Genomic DNA, 18588 nt, shown 5'->3' with positions numbered 1-18588 from the left:
AGTAAAATGAGGCTAAACCACCTGTGTCTTGCAGGATTCAGGGAGGCAGTGCGTCCAGAGGGTTCCTGATGCCGTGAAGTACTCACTCCATCTCCCTCATCCTCCCAGCTCTGGCTCCTCTGGCTGTGCAGTCTCTCCAGTGTGTCAGGGGACAGAGCTGCTCGGCCTCAGATGGGGGAATTGGGTCCCATAGGGGAGGATGCAGAGAGGCGAGTCTGGACTCCAGACAAGGGGAGATCGTCCTAAAGGCTGCTAGTACGCTCCCCATCACCATGGGAGTCCAAGCACAGAATGGAGGACCACCTGACAGCAGCAGCGGAGGGATCCCAGCCCTGGTTGGCAGGTGAGTTCCAGTAGTCTTTGGAGCTCTGCTTGCCTGGTAGGATCACTTCAGACAGGGCATAATGGAAAGAGCACTGGAGTCTAGAGACCTGAGTTACTGGCTCCTATCCTGGCTGCCTCCTTCAGACAAGTCCCACCTACTCTCAAGGCCATAGTTTTCCCATCTGTTTAATGAAAGGATTGGACTAGCTCAGTGGTTCCCTAATATGGCTGACCACCCCGAGCCCAGGAAGCACGTTAGAAACAGACTATGGCCCCCCTTTAGCCCTGGAGAATCAGAAGGAGCTGGGGACTGCCGACTTCTCCCAGCTCCTTCCATTCCAGGGTGCAATTACGGGCAGCCCTTTCTACTCACAGTGGCCACGAGGGGGCAGGAAAGCCCAAACAATGCCAATCCTCCATTGGGATGGACGTGCCTTTCTTGGCAAAATTTCCACCCTCTCTCTCTCTCTCTCCCTCCCTTCCTCCCCGCTCCCCCCCCCCCCCCCCCACCCCCCCCCCCGCCATATTACCAAAAAAGGATTGGATATGATCCTCAGACAATTGAGTGTAGTATTTTCCCTTCTACCCCATGCTTGGAGGATGAAGCTGCATTCCCTAATAAAGGGAATATGGAAAGGAACTGACGTGTGTCAGGCATCTTGCTAAGGCAAGGAATTTGCCTTCATGGATTCCTGTGACCTGCATAACAATTGTGTGAGTGGGTATCATCATCCCCACTCTATAGACTGTTAAGGGACTTGTACAAGGTCTCACTAATTAGGGACAGAGTAAGGATCTGAACTCAGGGCCCAGTCAGATTCCAAAGCCTGGAGTCTCTCCTATACCACATGGTGCCCTCCACCTGCAGTTGCTGAAATGCTTACATCCATAACCTCATTGCTGGTCCACCTTGGCCCTGCACGTTAGGCCCAAGAAGGCATAGTTGCATTCACAGGAGGATGCAGATGAGAGAGGGGAAGGAAATTGTCCCCAAACACACCTGAGCTGACAGTGCCACCAGAACAAGAGCCCAGGTGTCCTGGCTTCCTTTCCTGGGCAGCTAGGGAAGCAGCTAGGCACACAGGCTCTGGAGTCCTACAGAATGGGTTTCAATCCCAGCTCCCCCATGCATAAGCTGCGACCCTGAGGAAGTTGTTACTCCCTGAGCCTCAGTTTGCTCATCTGTAAAATGAACATGAAATATCCACCTGTAGTAGTTGCTGTGTCCTTCTCAGCATCCATCATCCTCTCTTCCTCACTAAACCCTGATGGTGTGCAGGCCTCTACCCCTCCCCGCAAGGTCGTGTGACTCAAGGAGGCTGACCCCCATCCCCAGGTCCAGGGTGGAGTCAATGGTCTAATGTAAAACCCAGTCTGTTTCCTAGGGGATGGGTCAGGAATAGACCTATGATGAGGTTTGTGGGAAAGTCTTTGGGGAAGGGGTGACTTCTGGGAGAGTTTATCTCTTAAGAGGGATCCTCAGGGGAGAAACGCTTCCTCTTCCTCTGACTATCGTCGTGTCTGAAAGGTGACCTCCAACCTGGTGCCACCGCCTCGAGACCAGCCTGAGGCTGAAGCAGCGAGGAGGCGGGCAGAGCAGAGATGGAACTGGATCCTGTCGTCCAGCCAGCGACTCGTCTGCGGCAGGAGTCCACTCTCCCTCTGGATGCCCAGTTAAATGAGATAATGCGTGGAGTCTGCTGAGTCCAGGTTTCTGTAACTAGACACTGGGAGGGAGCCTGGAGGGTACTTGAGGGACGTACCACCTGCTGAGACAAGCTCTGTAAACCGCTGAGCGCAGCACCTGGTGGCAGCAAGCACTAAACCAGTAGGAGCTGCTTCTCCCCTGGGGGTTGCCTGTCCACCACAGACACCAGGGTGAAGACCTGGGCCACTCTGTGCAGTGTAGGGTGCTGGCCAAGACCTTGTGCTCTGCAACTGGCCTGCCTGGGTTTAAACCGCAGTTGTTTTAAACCATGCCTGGGTTTAAACCCCGGTAAATCCACTTACTAGATGTGTGACCTTGGGCCGGTCACTTAACATTTCAGTGCCTCTGTTTCCCCACCTGTAAAATGGAGGTGATAATAACAGGACCTACTTCTTGGGGTTATTGTAAGGATTGAATGAGTTGAGACCTGCAAGGCTCGGAGAACAGCGTGTGGCACATTGTAAGTGCTCAACAAACGTTAGCAGCTATTGTCATATTTGTTCTGAAAAGGTTAGCAAGATCTTAGGTTGGAATTTTTTTGGGCCTCCTGCCTAGTGAGGACAAATATAGTTCGTTACCTGTGATGGAAGTGCTCCCAGAGTTACCAGAAAGGGGACCTCTTCCAGGGTCCGAGAGTGGGCTCTTGTCTAACACTCGGAAATGAATTGTCCAAGGAGACACATGTCCTGACAAAGCAAAAGACTCTACTGGGAAGGGGCGCTGGGTGGAGAGCAGCGGGTAAGGGAGCCCAGGAGAACTGCTCTGCTATGTGGCTGTGGCTCGTAGTCTAGGGTTTATAGTGGTGGGGTTAGCTTTCCGGGTTGTCTCTGGACAGTCGTCTTGCTAGTGCCCATATTTGGTCTGACGCAGGTCCTTCCTGGTGGCGCACATCTCTCGGTCGACGTGGATTCTAGCGTGAGGGTTTCTGGGAGGTTGGCAGGACATATTATGGGCTGGCATCTCCTCCCTCCTTTTGTTACCAACCAGGGTTCTTGGCCTTCCCCAATCAATACAAGTTGACTAGGGGCCAGACAAGAAATTCAGGCAAGGCTTTACTGGGGCCCCTGCTGCAGTGGGGGAGCGAGAACAAACCACAGGTTCCCTTGCTTTCTCGCTCCCCCAAAGGGGGCAAGTTTGTTCCTTATACGGGATGAGGGTAGTGGTGCGTCCAGGGGTCGGGCCAGAAGGGTGGCTTAGGTGTTTTGCCCACCCCTTAGGTGGTGTTGTGTGCAGGGGTCATGCGCAGTACCTTGCTTTTGCTCCTGACACCCTATTTTTGTTCCAGGCTCTTCAAAGGTGGCAGTTGGGTTTTTTGGTCTCTGTATCTTTTGGGTCCAGAATTTGCCCCAACTGGGCATGCACACAGCTATTTTTAATGCCATGTAGTTTCTTTGTATTTTGTTGCTGGAGGAGAGGTGTGTCCATGTGCAAGCATTGCAGCACTGCAGCAAAGGGTTCCAGGTCCCAGCCTGTCTCACTTTTGGCCCCTCCCAAATTCTCCCAGCTAGTTTTCAGCAGCAGCGCTGCCTTCCTTACTGGGACCTCCTGTTGTGAGACAACTCATGCAAAGGGTTATTATGGTGCTTGGCCAGGGTGGGCAGTTTCAGTCAATGGTTCCCTAGCATTAGGAGACCTGGGTTCCAGTTCAGACACTGCCATGAATTTGCTGTGTGACCTTTAGAGAAACATTTCCATCTCTGGGCTCAGGATGGTCAGCTGTGCAACAAAGGCAACATGCCCGTGAGATCTCTTTAACTGCTGACCTCTTCCGTTGTTCCCTTGGCGTGTCTTTGCTCTGTATCCTGATGTGGGTGAGCCGTGGACCAGCCTCAAGCACCAGGACAGTGGAGGAGCTTGGCAGGTATCTGTGGGTTTGAATCCTTCCTCCCCCTGCTGTCTGGCAGATGAACGAGGAAGTCCTGGGTCCACAGTGAGGTGCAATCTGTTGTGATGCAGCTGCCGTCTTGAAATTCTTCCTAAATTTTGAACAAGGTGCCCTGCATTTTCATTTTGCACTGGATCCTGCAGATTATGTAGTGGATCCTGGTTTAGATTCACGTGCCTGAGTCCTATGTCCATTCATCGAGCTGCGTATGGGGGACAGCCAGCCACACCCAGACCACATCGACCAAGAGCGGGAAGAACTGGCTCGCTAAAGGCAAATCGAAGCGTTGTAACCAAGAGAAGGGAATGATTGCTACGTGGGCAAAATTAGACAGGTGTCCATACCAACATGGAAGTGGGAAAGTTCCAAGGATGTGGGGAAACTCTGTGCTGTCCAGTCTGAACCTCCACAGTGTGTGTGTCTCTGTGGAGAGCATCACACAACCGTATTAGTAATACTCAACCCTTTCCCATGCCAGGCACTGTGCTAAGCATGTTGTATGCACTATCTCGTTTCATCCTCAGAGTGACCCTATGACATGAGTATTATTAACCTATCGCTAATAATAAGTATGATTAAGTTAATGATTATTAAGTCAATAGTAAGTATTATTAACTTAGTGTTAAGAGACATTGTCTCTTCCACCTGTAATGGGACAACCAGCTAAGGAGTGCCACCCACACTCCCTCGATGGACACAGTGCATTGAGAAGTTCCCCCAACCCCGTGTTCCCGGCAGCCCTGTGCCTCCCCTTCACGGTCCCCATCGCTCCACTGCAACGGGCTGTTACCTGTGTCTCCTCCACACATGGTGAGCTGGAGGCATACTGATTCCACCGTGGGCACAGAACTTGGCTCCTATCAGTAAAGGTGATAAGGACAGAGAATAAAGAAAGACAGAAGGAAATGCAGACGTTTAAAGGGCTCAACATGGGAATTCCCTGGCAGTCCAGTGGTTAGGAACTGAAATCCCACAAGCCGCATGGTGTGGCCAAAGAAAAGAAAGGACTTGACGGGGAGAACGTGAGGTAGAAGGAAGCCAAGTTCGAGGAAGTTCAGAAGGTAAACACCCTAGGTGTGCACATGAAATAAAGTTACATCAGCAAGGATGGAAAAATGCTTACAAATGAAGACCAGCGGAAAGAAACAGACCTAACTGCATCAGATTGATGACAGAACTTTGTACAATTTAGTGGAATATAATCTTATATTTGCATGTAGGCATGCTGATGGTGGTGCTGATGTAGTCATTCCAGTACTGTTTTGTGAGTAATGTATGTAGGTTAAAGCAAATATATTGTATGGGGTAGCAATAATTCTCACACAGTGTGAGAGAAGGGAGATGAAGATATGGAATGGGGAAGAAAAGAAGAACCCCATGCTGATGTAGATGAGGAGCATGAGCTCTCTGTCTCTCTGTCTCTTTCTCCTCTAAGGGCATGGAAGCAATGATATTACAGTACAAATCAACACACTTAGCCACCAGATCCTGATATCTAAATACCATTCCCCATTAAAAAATAAACCTGAGCTTCTTAGAGAAGTGGCTGATTCCACGTATGGGGCAGAAAAATTACAAGGTGAGCCTGGAAACTCTGGTTGTCCCAGAAAGCATGGAGGTGCTTAAGAGCTACTGGAGACATAGCTGAGGGACTCCCATTAGCTGAGTCTGAGGTCACTGAGCGTCCAAAAGAATAATGGTGGTGATGCCTCATAACATAATTGAATAAACTAAACATCGTGGGTCCACGGGGATAACGAAAGGTTAAGGGTGCCACTCAGAGGTGCACCGCTCAGCCTCAGGCCTCCCTCTTGTCAAGCAGGCATAAAGGGATAGTTTGAAAGAACCTGGGGAGACAAAGGTGAGGAACAGTTCTGCATACATAATATTATGAAGTAGAGACTTCATGGTGAGAGAGGAGGCATGAAGCATTTTTCTAAAATGGGAAATTGCACTTAAATTCCAGATTTCCCACTTCCCCCAGGCAATCTGACCACTTCCCACGTGGTAACAAACAGCTGGACGGAGCAGAAGTCTTTAGGCGGGCTCCAGAGTCCCTGCCAGTCCTGGCCCCCTTCAGGATGTGTCACCTGCCTGATCCCTGAAAGCATCTGCATTTATGACCACTAGTTACTAATGAAACTTAAAAGCTTTTGCACAGCAAAGGAAACCGTAAATAAGACCGAAAGACAACCCTCAGAATGGGAGAAAATATTTGCAAATGGAGCAACTGACAAAGGATTAATCTCCAAAATTTACAAGCAGCTCATGCAGCTCAGTATCAAAAACTCAAACAACCCAATCCAAAAATGGGCAGAAGACCTAAATAGACATTTCTCCAAAGAAGATATACAGATTGCCAACAAACACATGAAAGAGTGCTCAACATCATTAATCATTAGAGAAATGCAAATCAAAACTACAATGAGATATCATCTCACACCGGTCAGAATGGCCATCATCAAAAAATCTACAAACAATAGATGCTGGAGAGGGTGTGGAGAAAAGGGAACACTCTTGCACTGCTGGTGGGAATGTGAATTGGTACAGCCACTATGGAGAACAGTATGGAGGTTCCTTAAAAAACTACAAATAGAATTACCATATGACCCAGCAATCCCACTACTGGGCATATACCCTGAGAAAACCATAATTCAAAAAGAGTCATGTACCAAAATGTTCACTGCAGCTCTATTTACAATAGCCAGGAGATGGAAACAACCTAAGTGTCCATCATCAGATGAATGGATAAAGAAGATGTGGCACATATATACAATGGAATATTACTCAGCCATAAAAAGAAATGAAATTGAGTTATTTGTAGGTGGATGGACTTAGAGTCTGTCCTACAGAGTGAAGTAAGTCAGAAAGAGAAAGACAAATACCGTATGCTAACACATATGTATGGAATCTAAGAAAAAAAAATGTTATGAAGAACCTAGGGGTAAGATGGGAATAAAGACACAGACCTACTAGAGAATGGACTTGAGGATACAGGGAGGGGGAAGGGTAAGCTGGGACAAAGTGAGAGAGTGGCATGGACATATATACACTACCAAACGTAAAACAGATAGCTAGTGGGAAGCAGCCGCATAGCACAGGGAGATCAGCTCGGTGCTTTGTGACCACCTAGAGGGGTGGGATAGGGAGGGTGGGAGGGAGGGAGACGCAAGAGGGAAGAGATATGGGAACATATGTATGTGTATAACTGATTCACTTTGTTATACAGCAGAAACTAACACACCATTGTAAAGCAATGATACTCCAATAAAGATGTAAAAAAAAAAATTTCTCTTTCTTAGACCTAGAGCATCCAGCCACCACTACGTGTCATGCAGATGCCTCTTCTTTATCTCCCATTCTGGGGAAGAGTAAGTTGTCATTATCATGCAGAACAGGAAGAGGAGCAGATAGAATTGGAGTGCGACCTTTCCCGAGAGACAAGGAGTAGAGTTTTCCAAAAAGTCAGTGGAAGTCTTCCTGGTTCATGTATGAAGAGGGCGGCTCTTTTGAAGGGAGGCCAAATGTAATGATGGGGTGGAGTTGAGAAGCAGTGTTAGGACCTAGGAGAAGGGTTTGAGTTCTGAGATGCTGCAAAAGACATTGGGGGTTGTCCACCCCATAGTTACCCTACCCTTATGACTAATAGAACCCCAGTTTCGTTCAGGCAACAATATGCACAACCACAGAGAGTGAACCACAATTGGCCTTAGCCAAATTGGCAACTCCTTTGCTTGTGATGGGTCAGGACATGGGCCTGGATCCAGTTCTGTCCAGTGAGACAGAAGGTGTCTGCTGAAGCGTTCTGGGAAGGATTTCCTCCAAGATAAGAGATTCATGTGATACAAAAGCTCCCTTTGCCATTGTCCTTGTGGCTTCCTGTTGTGGATCTATCATGTGAAGAAGTGATGACTGGAACTGCAACAGACATCTTGCCACCCCTGAAAAAAAAACAGAAACTCAAAAGCCAACATCTAAGGAAGGTTGAATAGAAGGATGAGAAGAGCATGGGTCTTGATGAAGTGTTGATGGACAAACAAACTCTAGGCTGCCCTGTATCCTGTTCCCATGAACTAGGGGAAACATCGTGTTTGGTATACAGCTTACGTCTTCCACCTTTAATGATTCCATCCTTCAAAAAGCATGGTGGGGGTGGAGAATCTAGGGACAAGGCAGTAAGGGAAGTATGGCCTGGTCCATATTCACACCTCTACTGATGCCCATGGAGAAGTGGCAGCGTCCTATTGGGATGAGGGGTCCAAGAGTCCTAAACAATGATGAGCAAAAAGATGAGTGGTCACCCTCAGGGCTGCTGGAAGTTGTAGGGGAGTCATGGCTCCAGGAAACACTGCCAAACATACAACTTGGAAAGAACTTAAGAGGAAAACATCCTCCTTCCCAGTGGGAGTGACCTTGAAATATGAGGGAGGGAGGCTGATGATGCAAGTTGTAAGAAAGTATGAAGTTATTAGCATGCAGTGCTCTACCTATAGAGCACGGTAAGCCATGCCAGAGAACCTAAGTTTCAGGCATGATCACCTGAGGAAGAAACATGACGTTTGATCAAAGCCCATTTTGATCAAAAGCATCCTGTGTGAGCTACTTGGTGACTTGCTGGTCTGTGTTAGTTTCTTTTCCTATTTCGACATAAATGTATGTTCTTATTCAGGGCTCATTGGTGGATCACAGTAGGGTCATTTAGGTCCAATTAAACAGTTTGATCTTTTTTTTCCTCTCTCTTTCTCTTGGGCCCCTGCCAATATACTGCCATTTTAATTATGGAAACACTGAGGTCTAAAAAATTATATTAGCCAATTATCTTCGTACGCATGGCAATAAGTGGCAGAGCTAAGATACGAACCAAGATCTATGTGTCTTCTTTCCTCCTGTAACATTTTGCCTCTTTGACAATACATTTTAACATAAAAGTTTGTCCAAGGTCAGAGGAGCTCAGATCCAACTTCCTCTTGTTAACTCTTCTCAACAGGTAACACAAGTCTGCTTATCTGAGGTTTTATGGGCAATTCCTTAACTTACTTCAATAGCATGCTTTGTGCATAATAGCTGCTCATCACATGATTTGTGGGTATTACTCAGACTTAATAGCAGAAGTTTGAGGCACAACAGAAGGACAGAGATTGGGGGGTTCCTTTATTATTTTCCAAATCATGCCCTTCCTTCCTTCCGTGCTCCAGTCATTTCTCGAATACCTCCTATGTGCCATTTACCATAAAACAGCTCACTGCCAGAGATGATATAAGCTAGTAATGGTTAAGAGCATGGCCTCTGGAGCAAGACTGTTTAGGTTTGAAACTTTGCTCTGTCACTTGCTAGTTGTGTGATCTCCAGCAAGTTTCTTAATACTTCGTGCCTAGGTTTCACTATCAGTAAACATAAAATAAGTTTATCATAGAACCTACCTTATAATGTTGTTATGAGGAATCACGTAGGCAATAAATGTATTATTTGTAGACTAGTACCTAGTAAGCAGCCAGTAGATTTTAAATGTTATTACTCTGTCTACCTGTAACTTGGCCTTGAATAAGAGAGGTCAGCTTCACGTCCCAGTCTCCACCTCGACTGGAATCCAAAGCAGTGTGTCCATCTCCCTCCTGCTCCCCTTTATCAAAACCCACCCTCTCTTTCTGCCCACTCTCTTCTGCAGGAAATCCCATTTCCCCCAATACCCCCTTGCTCTTTGTCCCCATTCAGCATCTATCCCCCGAATCTACCACCAAGGTTCATCCGCCCAGAGAAGACTTCACCACCTAGATCTCAGCCAGTCTTCATCTTTTTCCTGAACTCCAAAAGCACCTGTTGTCAGAGCCCTGTCCTGCCTGCCTGTGTGCCAACCTGTTCTGTGGCTGCCTTGTCACATCACACAGACTGTGAGTCATGCCATGGGGTGCAGGGCGTGGGAACGTGTCCCATGTCTTCCTCTGAATTGCCCCCCACACACACACCTGTGTACGTAATCAGTGCCCATCAGAGCCTGCTAGATGCCTGGCTAACATCATTCGATCCTGCACCTCCCCTCTGATCTTCACTCCACTCCCACTCTATCCTAATCACCAAATTCTCCTTCTCTGTCTCTCTCTCCTTTTTGAGGGGGGCTGCGCTGCGCGGCTTGCAGAATCTTAGTTCCCTGACCAGGGATCGAAGCCGGGCCCCCTGCAGCGGAAGCGTGGAGTCCTAACCACTGGACCACCAGGGAAGTCCCTCCTCTCTGGATGTATCTTTCATCAGCCCACAGACATGCTCCAGAATCAGCAGACTTAAAAAAAAAAAAAAAAAAAAGGAAAAGCAAACCAAGAACCCTTCCTTAACAACACATCCCTTTCCAACTCCTGTTCCATTGCTCTGCTTTTGTCTATAGCCAACCTGATTGAAAAACTTGACTGTTCTTGTCTCCGGTGACTCTCAGACTTTTTGACCATGACCCACAGTAAGAAATGCATTTTACGAAGCAGCCCAGGGCACACACAGTGTGTAAGCACACACACTCTCACACAAGCACCCACACTCACACACATGCACTGGCATACACCCAGTCACACATAAACACACATATGAAATAGAAACAAATATTTCAGAAAACATTACTCATGGAATATACACTGAGATTTTCTATTCCATTCAATGCTATGTTATGCCATTTCATTAAAAAACAAAACAAAACTGGCTTCTATAGACTGAATGTGTCCCCCCACCCTACCTGCTGCCACCAAATTCCTATGTTGAGACCTAATCCCCAATGTGATGATATTTGGAGGTGGGGCCTTTGGGAGGTGATTAGGTCATGAGGGTGGAGCTCTCAGGAATGGGATTAGTGTCTGTTTTTTTTTTTTTACATCTTTATTGGAGTATAATTGCTTTACAATGGTGTGTTAATTTCTGCTGTATAACAAAGTGAATCAGTTATACATATACATATGTTCCCATATCTCTTCCCTCTATGCGTCTCCCTCCCTCCCACCCTCCCTATCCCACCCCTCTAGGTGGTCACAAAGCACCGAGCTGATCTCCCTGTGCTATGCGGCTGCTTCCCACTAGCTATCTGTTTTACGTTTGGTAGTGTATATATGTCCATGCCACTCTCTCACTTTGTCCCAGCTTACCCTACCCCCTCCCCGTGTCCTCAAGTCCATTCTCTAGTAGGTCTGTGTCTTTATTCCCATCTTACCCCTAGGCTCTTCATAACATTTTTTTTTCTTAGAGTCCATATATATGTGTTAGCACACGGTATTTGTCTTTCTCTTTCTGACTTACTTCACTCTCTATGACAGACCGGGATTAGTGTCTTTATAGCAGAAGCTTGAGAGAGCTCCCTCACTTCTTCCTCGGGGTGTGGAAGGCATCTTCTCCATTTGAGAAGAAAACTGTATACCAGAAGGTGGCCCCTCACCAGACACTGACTGCCAGCGCCTTGATCTCAGAAGTCCAGCCTCCAGAACTGTGAGAAATAAATTTCTGTTGTTTATGAGCCACCCAGTTAATGGCGTTTTTCTTGTAACAGCCTGAACAGACTAAGACACTGGCCTAAACTGTTGCTTCACTTCCTTTCTCCTATTAACTTTTTGACATTGAGAAATGTTTAAATATATTAAAGTTCAAAGGACAGTATAATAAACTTTGTTGTTACCACTTAGCATTTACAAATGTTAACACTGTCATATGTCCTTCAGATTTATAAACATGCCCCCTACACTCCCACCTCCCATTTCCCTTTCTTCCTCTTTGGAGGCAGGAATTGGATTTTTATCCTGTCTGTGTTCTTAAACTTCTACTAAATCTATGTACATCTACAACAAGATGTATTTTTCTAAGTATTTGAAAATTTTGTATTTCACATTTGTTTTGGGTTTTTAATTCATGTGAATTTTTGCATATGATGTGAGTTCAGGATCAAAAGTGTACATAATTTTGGAGAGACAGTTGTCCCAACATCCTTTTATCGAAGTGCATGCTTTCTCTCCACTGAATGAGCAAACAGCAAGGTTTTGTGTATTGGTTCTGTTTCTGGGGCATTTATTCTTTAATTCCCTTCCGTTTGGCCTACACCCACGTCTCAAATAAAACTGGTCTTCTCAGGGTCCCTGATGATTTCTATCTAGCCAGATAGTTTGTATTCTCATCTTGACTGCCTTTTTTTTTTTAATTTATTTTTTTTTATTTTTGGCTGTGTTGTGTCTTCATTGCTACGCACAGGCCTTCTCTAGTTGTGGCGAGTGGGTGCTACTCTTAGTTGTGGTGTGTGGGTTTCTCATTGCGGTGGCTTCTCTTCTTGTGGAGCACAGGCTCTAGGCACGTGGGCCTCAGTAGTTGTGGCTCGCAGGCTCCAGAGCACAGGCTCAGTAGTTGTGGCGCACAGGCTTAGTTGCTCCGCAGCATGTGGGATCTTCCCGGACCAGGGCTTGAACCCATGTCCCCTGCATTGGCAGGCGGATTCCCAACCACTCTGCCACCAAGGAAGCCCCTTGACTGCCTTTTTTAAAGTTTCGGGAGAACTGGCATCCCTCTACTTCTTTGCCTCTATGACAACCTACTTCTGCTGGCTTTCCTCCTACCATGAGCGCTGCTTCCTTTCTGTCTCCTTCTCAAGTGCCTTCTACTCTATCCAGTCCCAGCACAAGCTCCTCCTTCTCCAACCCTTCTTTGGCTTAAAAAAAAAAAGTACACAAATGATACACAAATACGTTGTTTCCAAAGTAGAGAAATGAAGCAAGGCAGATCCATAAGAGGAACATAAAATATCCCTTTTTTTATTACTCATCACCTGCTTCCCCAAAGAGGCACATGGACTGTTGGGTGTGGGGGGCTGAGGATGTGAGCTGCCCCACTATCCACTCTCCCCTTTATCTTCTGTAATCGAACCACCCAGAAGTCAGATTACACTGAAATGTAAAGGTTTTGCTTCCTTTAAGTAGGGTTGTTGATTAATCAGACCTGGAGTTATTTTAGAGACAGCACTGCATGTGCAAGATGGGAACCCACATCTCCAGGATGAGCCTGGAACCAAGAATCTTTAGTCTACGGAACTCAAAGAATAGAAATGTTGCCACCGGAGCCCTTTACGAAGCCAGAAGTCCTTCAATAAAGAAAAGTCAGCTTCCAGCAGCACAAGTAACTTGATTACCATAGATGGACTGATTCCAGACTAGCCAATCAGCTTCCAAGTTTGAAATTCCCCTAACCGGTTAAATTTCACCCTGGACTCTGGATAGGGGAGAGAGAGCTTTGAGCCCTGCTTCCTGTCCCCTTGCCAGTCGACCTTGCAATCAAGCTTTCTTTTATCACGAGCCAGTGCCATGGTATTTGCTTCAATGCATGCTGGGCAGCAAGCCCTTGCTGGGTAACAAGGTTTCCCTCCCACACAGCTGTGTGCAGCTCTGTGACTGAGCTCTGGCTCATGGTGGAGAAGTTCAATTTGTGTGTGCAACTGCAGGGATGTTCCCTCAGAGAAAAAGACATGCCCTTCTCCTCATCTTTGCTCCTTTCTACTGTTTGGTTGCCAGAGCCAGAGCAGCCCCCTGGGACCCTCCAATACGTGGGATTTTTTTCCCACACCAAGCAACTTTGCATCGCCAGCTGGGAGTTCTTCAGTTCAACTCAATGCTGACACTATTGGCGTGGAGATGGAGTCAGCTGCCAGGAGTCAAGGCTCAGCCCCACCAGACTTCATATGCCAGTTCCAAGTGCAGCTTCTCACCTGTGCTTCTGACCAAGAGGCTGTGAATCGGAGGTTCCTACAACACCCTCCTCAGTTTCCATTAACTTGCTAGAGCGGCCCACAGAACTCAGGAAACCAGTTTACTTACTAGATTATCGATTTATTATGAAAGAATAGAACTCAGGAACAACCAGGTGGAAGAGTTGCACAGAACAAGTTATGTATGAAGGGGCACGGATCTTCCAGGCTCTCAGCCACTCTCCCAGCACCTCCATGGGTTTACCAACCCAGCAGCTTTCTAAACCCCGTCCTCCTGGGCTTTTAGGAAGGCTTCATTACGTAGGTGTGGCTGATTAAATCATTTGCCATTGGTGATTGAATTCAATCTCTAGCCCCTTTCCCCTCCCCAAAGGTGTGGATGGAACTGAAAGCTCCAACCGTTTAATCATGTGGTAGGTTCCACTTGCCCCCAGCCCCCATTTTTTTTTTTGGCTGCATTGGGTCTTCATTGCTGCATGCCGGGTTTCTCTAGTTGCGGCCAGTGGGGGCTACTCTTCGTTGCGGTGCACGGGCTTCTAATTGTGGTGGCTTGTTATGGAGAATGGGCTCTAGGTGCACGGGCTTCAGTAGTTGTGGCGTGTAGGCTCAGTAGTTGTGGCGCACAGGCTTAGTTGCTCCGCGGCATGTGGGATCTTCCGGGACCAGGGATCAAACCTGTGTCCCCTGCATTGGCAGGCGGAGTCTTAACCACCACACCACCAGGGAAGTCCCTGGCCCCCATTCTTAAGTGCTTTCTGGAAGTCACCTCATTAACATAAACTCAGGTGTTGTTGAAAGATGTTTGTTATGGATAACAAGACACCTTTACCTGTCTTATCCCTTAGGAAATTCTGAGGGTTTTAGGAGCTCTGTGCCAGAAAGGGGGACAAAGACCAAATACATATTTCTTATTATAAATGACAATATCACAGACCCTAAAGTGGGAGCTGCCTATTGAGGGAGACAGGAAGACCCAGAGATGCTGTTCCAAACCCATCCTTGTATATAGGAGAGGAATGTGAGTATTGTTGTAAACCTTTGTTATTTGGGATTTTCTCTCACACCCAAAATTGACCTAGCTCAAGCTAGACATCCTTTAGGATCTTTATTAATAAATATATCTTTTCTTTTCCATGAATGAATTCATGTATGGGTCTGTGGCTGGCTTTTTTTTTTTCTTCTTTGCGGAGCACAGACTCTGGACGTGCAGGCTCAGCGGCTATGGCTCACGGGCCCAGCCGCTCCGCGGCATGTGGGATCTTCCCGGACCGGGGCATGAACCCGTGTCCCCTGCATCGGCAGGCAGACTCCCAACCACTGCGCCACCAGGGAAGCCCTGTGGCTGGCTTTTTTACTGAACAATACAGTACGCTCCTCCATCCTCCTCACCTCCCACATTTAATTCATTCCTACAACCTGTGGATCCTTTTAGCCCTCGCCCTCTCTGTACCCTCACTGCCGCTTCTCTAGTCCAAGCCACCATAATTTCTTTCTTTCATTTTTTTTAACAGGGCTGGGTCTTTGTTGTTGTTGTTGGCCGAGAGGCTTGCGAGATCTTAGTTCCCCGACCCGGGATCGAACCTGCGCCCTCAACAGTGGCAGTGAAAGCACTGAGTCCTCACCACTGGACTGCCAGGGAATTCCCCCACCATAATTTCTAAGTGTTGCTAACTGATCATTCTGCTTCCACTCTTGCCTATAGGTAAAACCAGTTTATTCTTCAATCCATTCACCTTGTGTTCAGGATGATTTTCTAAAAATCACAAGTCATGTCAAGCCATATTAAAAACCCTTCTGAAAAAAACAAACAAACCAACCCTTCTGTACTTCCTGTCCCATGTAGAATGAAACTGAAGCCCTTTAACAGGGCTACGAAGCTGGGAGAGATTTGCTCTGCCCATCCTCTGACTCCCATTTCTTTTTAACGTCATCGTGTCTCTTGGTTCCTTCCTCCATTGTTACGCCCTTCGCAGACTCCTAAGTCATCTGGAGCATCCTTTCCACAATACGTGCCCCACTGGTGCCTTATATCTGCTACAATGTCACCTCCTTAAAGAGGCTTTCCCTGGCTAGCTTTGCACTCTGTTTCCCTTATAGCCCTCATCACAATTTGTAATTTTATATGCATCTGTTCATTGACTTGTCTCTGCCTCTCCTGCTGGACTGTAAGCTTCCAAGACCAAGGACCCTGTTTGTTTCAAGTATCACTCCATCCTCAGGAGCAACCAGAGATCCAGAGACACAGAAGGCACTCAGAAAATACTTGTTAAATGAAAGAACCCTGACTTAGAGTTAAGAAACCTTGGTTCAAGTACCATCTTTACTGCTTACAGGCCGTGCCACCTTGGGGAAATCAATCAACTTTCAGAGCCTATGTGGAACATGGGGAAAATGAAGCCTGCCCTGGTTATCTCATGGGGTTGATGTGAAAATCAAATGGGATGAGGTAAGGTAAAAATTTTAAACTCTGAACAAATGTGACGGGTTGATTTGATGTTGAGGTGAGGAAAACTTATGTGAGAACTTAGAATGAGGACCTACTTTCTCAAATACCTGTATGTAAAATAGGCCTCTGCAAACCAGTCTGTCCAAGGCCTTGTTAATAATTAATAACTGTTCATTCCTGGTCACTTCCCCCAATTATACAGCTTGAAAAGGAAGGTTTTCTTGGAATACAAACTTTAGCACTACTTACGCCATCAATCCCAGTAAATGAGTCCTTTTGAATTAAGAATGAGGAGTTTAGTGGCAGCTGCTAGTTGACAGTTTTTTGCTAAGAACAATAAAACCTCAGCTCTCTCGCCCCTCGATCTGCTTTGCTTAGTTTGTTGGTGATTGCTGGGGTGTGGTATTTACAGAAAAGTTTAGAAAAGTGCAGGAGGTGGCCTGTCCTTTCGCATTGGATGCCTACGTGGTGTAAATAATCCTCTTTTAATCACAGTCTAAACATGGTCCTAAAACAAGATGTTTGTGCCAAAAAGAATTCCAGGAGGCATTACCCTGATGGTGGGGGGTTTGGAGAGGGGAGTAGGGATGAGTGGCTTAAATAATAGAATCATCAGCCCCACTGGGCTTGGGCAGGGGGTGGGGTGCACACTTTTGTTGTGTGGATTACCAAAGAATGAATTGAAACTTCACTTTTCCTTTTAATAATCACCTTACTCTAATAGTACTTTTGCCATTTAAACTATAAAGAATGTGGTCCTGTTTTCTCCCTTGCAACACATCTATACAAACACATTGGATTTTTAAAAAAATATTTTATTTGGGAATAATTTTAGATTTCTACAAAAGCGGCAAGGATAGGACAGAGAGTTCCCGTATCATCACTTATCTTCCCTAATGTTAACAACTTACCTTACCACAGTACATTTGTCACAGTTAAAAAACCAATATTGGTACATGATTGTTATCAACTAAAGTCAGTGCTCTATTCAGATTGCCTTAGTTTTTACCTAATGTCCTTTTTCTGTCCCAGGATCTCATTTGATTGGGGTTGTTTTTTTGTTCGTTTTGATTTGTTTGAATTTTTCTAAAATTTTTATTTTACATTGGAGTATGGTTGATTTACAATGTTGTGTTAGTTTCAGGTGTGTAGCTACGTGATTTAGTTGTACATAAACATATATCTATCCTTTTTCAAATTCTTTTCCCACTTAGGTTATTAGACAATATTGAGTTCCCTGTGCTATACAGTAGGTCCTTGTTGGTTATCTATTTTAAGTATAGCAGTGTGTACATGTCAATCCCAAACTCCCAATTTATCCCTGCCCCCCACCTCCCCCCGATTGGGATTGTTTTTACATCAGCATCAAAAAGTCATTTTTAAACATTTTAAAGTAAAACCATAAACTTAAAATCAAGGAAACCTTTTTCTTTTGGGGAGAGTGTAAAGTTGCGGACTTACAGGTCTTTACCAGGAAAACCATTTCTATAATTATTTAATGTTGTCTTTCCAAATTCAGATTGTGGGACTCCAGCTAAAGATACTCTTTAAAGGAAAGCATGAATATCTACCCAAAGGACCCCATGTAGAAGCTGCTGTTGGTAGTGGGGTAGGGAGAAGGGGAGGAGACTTGGTGCCTTTGCCCCTAGTGGAAAAAGAATGTGCTGGAGTCTCTGCCATCTGGGTAAGTAGGTGAAAGTTACTCAGCCTCAGTTTCCCATTCTGTCACATGCAGGTATTGATGTTTCCACGGAAAGCTGTAGTACAGGTTATATGCAAACTAAATGGAAGCTTTAGCAATATGCCCAGCACACTAGGACTTGGTAGCCATTACTGTTATTCTTTTATGTTTAAAGAAAGAGAATGAGGCACATTGGAAATGTTTACTTAGTGGCTGCTTGTTTCAATTTATTGCCCCTGAATAAAAACGTCCTATAACATCACTGTCCACAAACACACTCAGAAACATTGCTCCCTCTGCTCTTCGTGGTATGTCTTTCTGGAAACAAAACAGTATATGGTTTCCTCTTCCTACCCCATAAATATAATACCATGCTTCAAGACTTGGGGCAAATTTCTCCACAAAACCCACTAAATGCTGGGAAAAGGGGATAACCGGAAGATCATTTGTCATGGTGATTAAAGGAAGTAATGAATATAAAATGCTAATCCCCACATCTAGCATGTAGTATGGTCTGAAATAATAATAATTAATAATAGCTTTTCTTTGAGATAGTGGCAGTGAGAATGGAAAGAAGAGCAGAAAATCTACTGAGGACTGACATACCAGGACAGGCCTTAGAGGGTGAGCCCTGTATGGGGCAGACGAGAGAGGGAGAGGTCAGGAGTGGCACTTGTCTCTATTTTTTTTTTTTTTTTTTTTTGATATCATGATTGAGGGTCCACCTCTGCCTTTGATTTTTTTTTAACAAATTTATTGGAGTATAATGGCTTTACAATGGTGTGTTAGTTTCTGCTTTATAACAAAGTGAATCAGTTATACATATGTTCCCATA

At 45.8% G+C, this 18588-nt stretch overlaps 1 long non-coding RNA gene across 1 annotated transcript; it reads left to right on the top strand.

Annotated features, from left to right (window-relative positions):
* The first annotated feature begins 7129 nt into the window (after positions 1-7129).
* On the top strand, positions 7130-14146 carry LOC113624916 (uncharacterized). The gene is made up of 3 exons (XR_003434511.1): positions 7130-9805; positions 11204-11372; positions 12879-14146. It is a non-coding gene; the product is annotated as an uncharacterized LOC113624916 (long non-coding RNA).
* The last annotated feature ends 4442 nt before the right edge of the window (positions 14147-18588 follow it).

Source organism: Aethalodelphis obliquidens, unplaced genomic scaffold (assembly GCF_003676395.1).
Source record: "Aethalodelphis obliquidens isolate GAN/ISIS:26980383/991018 unplaced genomic scaffold, ASM367639v1 scaffold14, whole genome shotgun sequence".
Taxonomy (NCBI): domain Eukaryota; kingdom Metazoa; phylum Chordata; class Mammalia; order Artiodactyla; family Delphinidae; genus Aethalodelphis; species Aethalodelphis obliquidens.
This window is presented reverse-complemented; position numbering and strand designations above follow the sequence as displayed.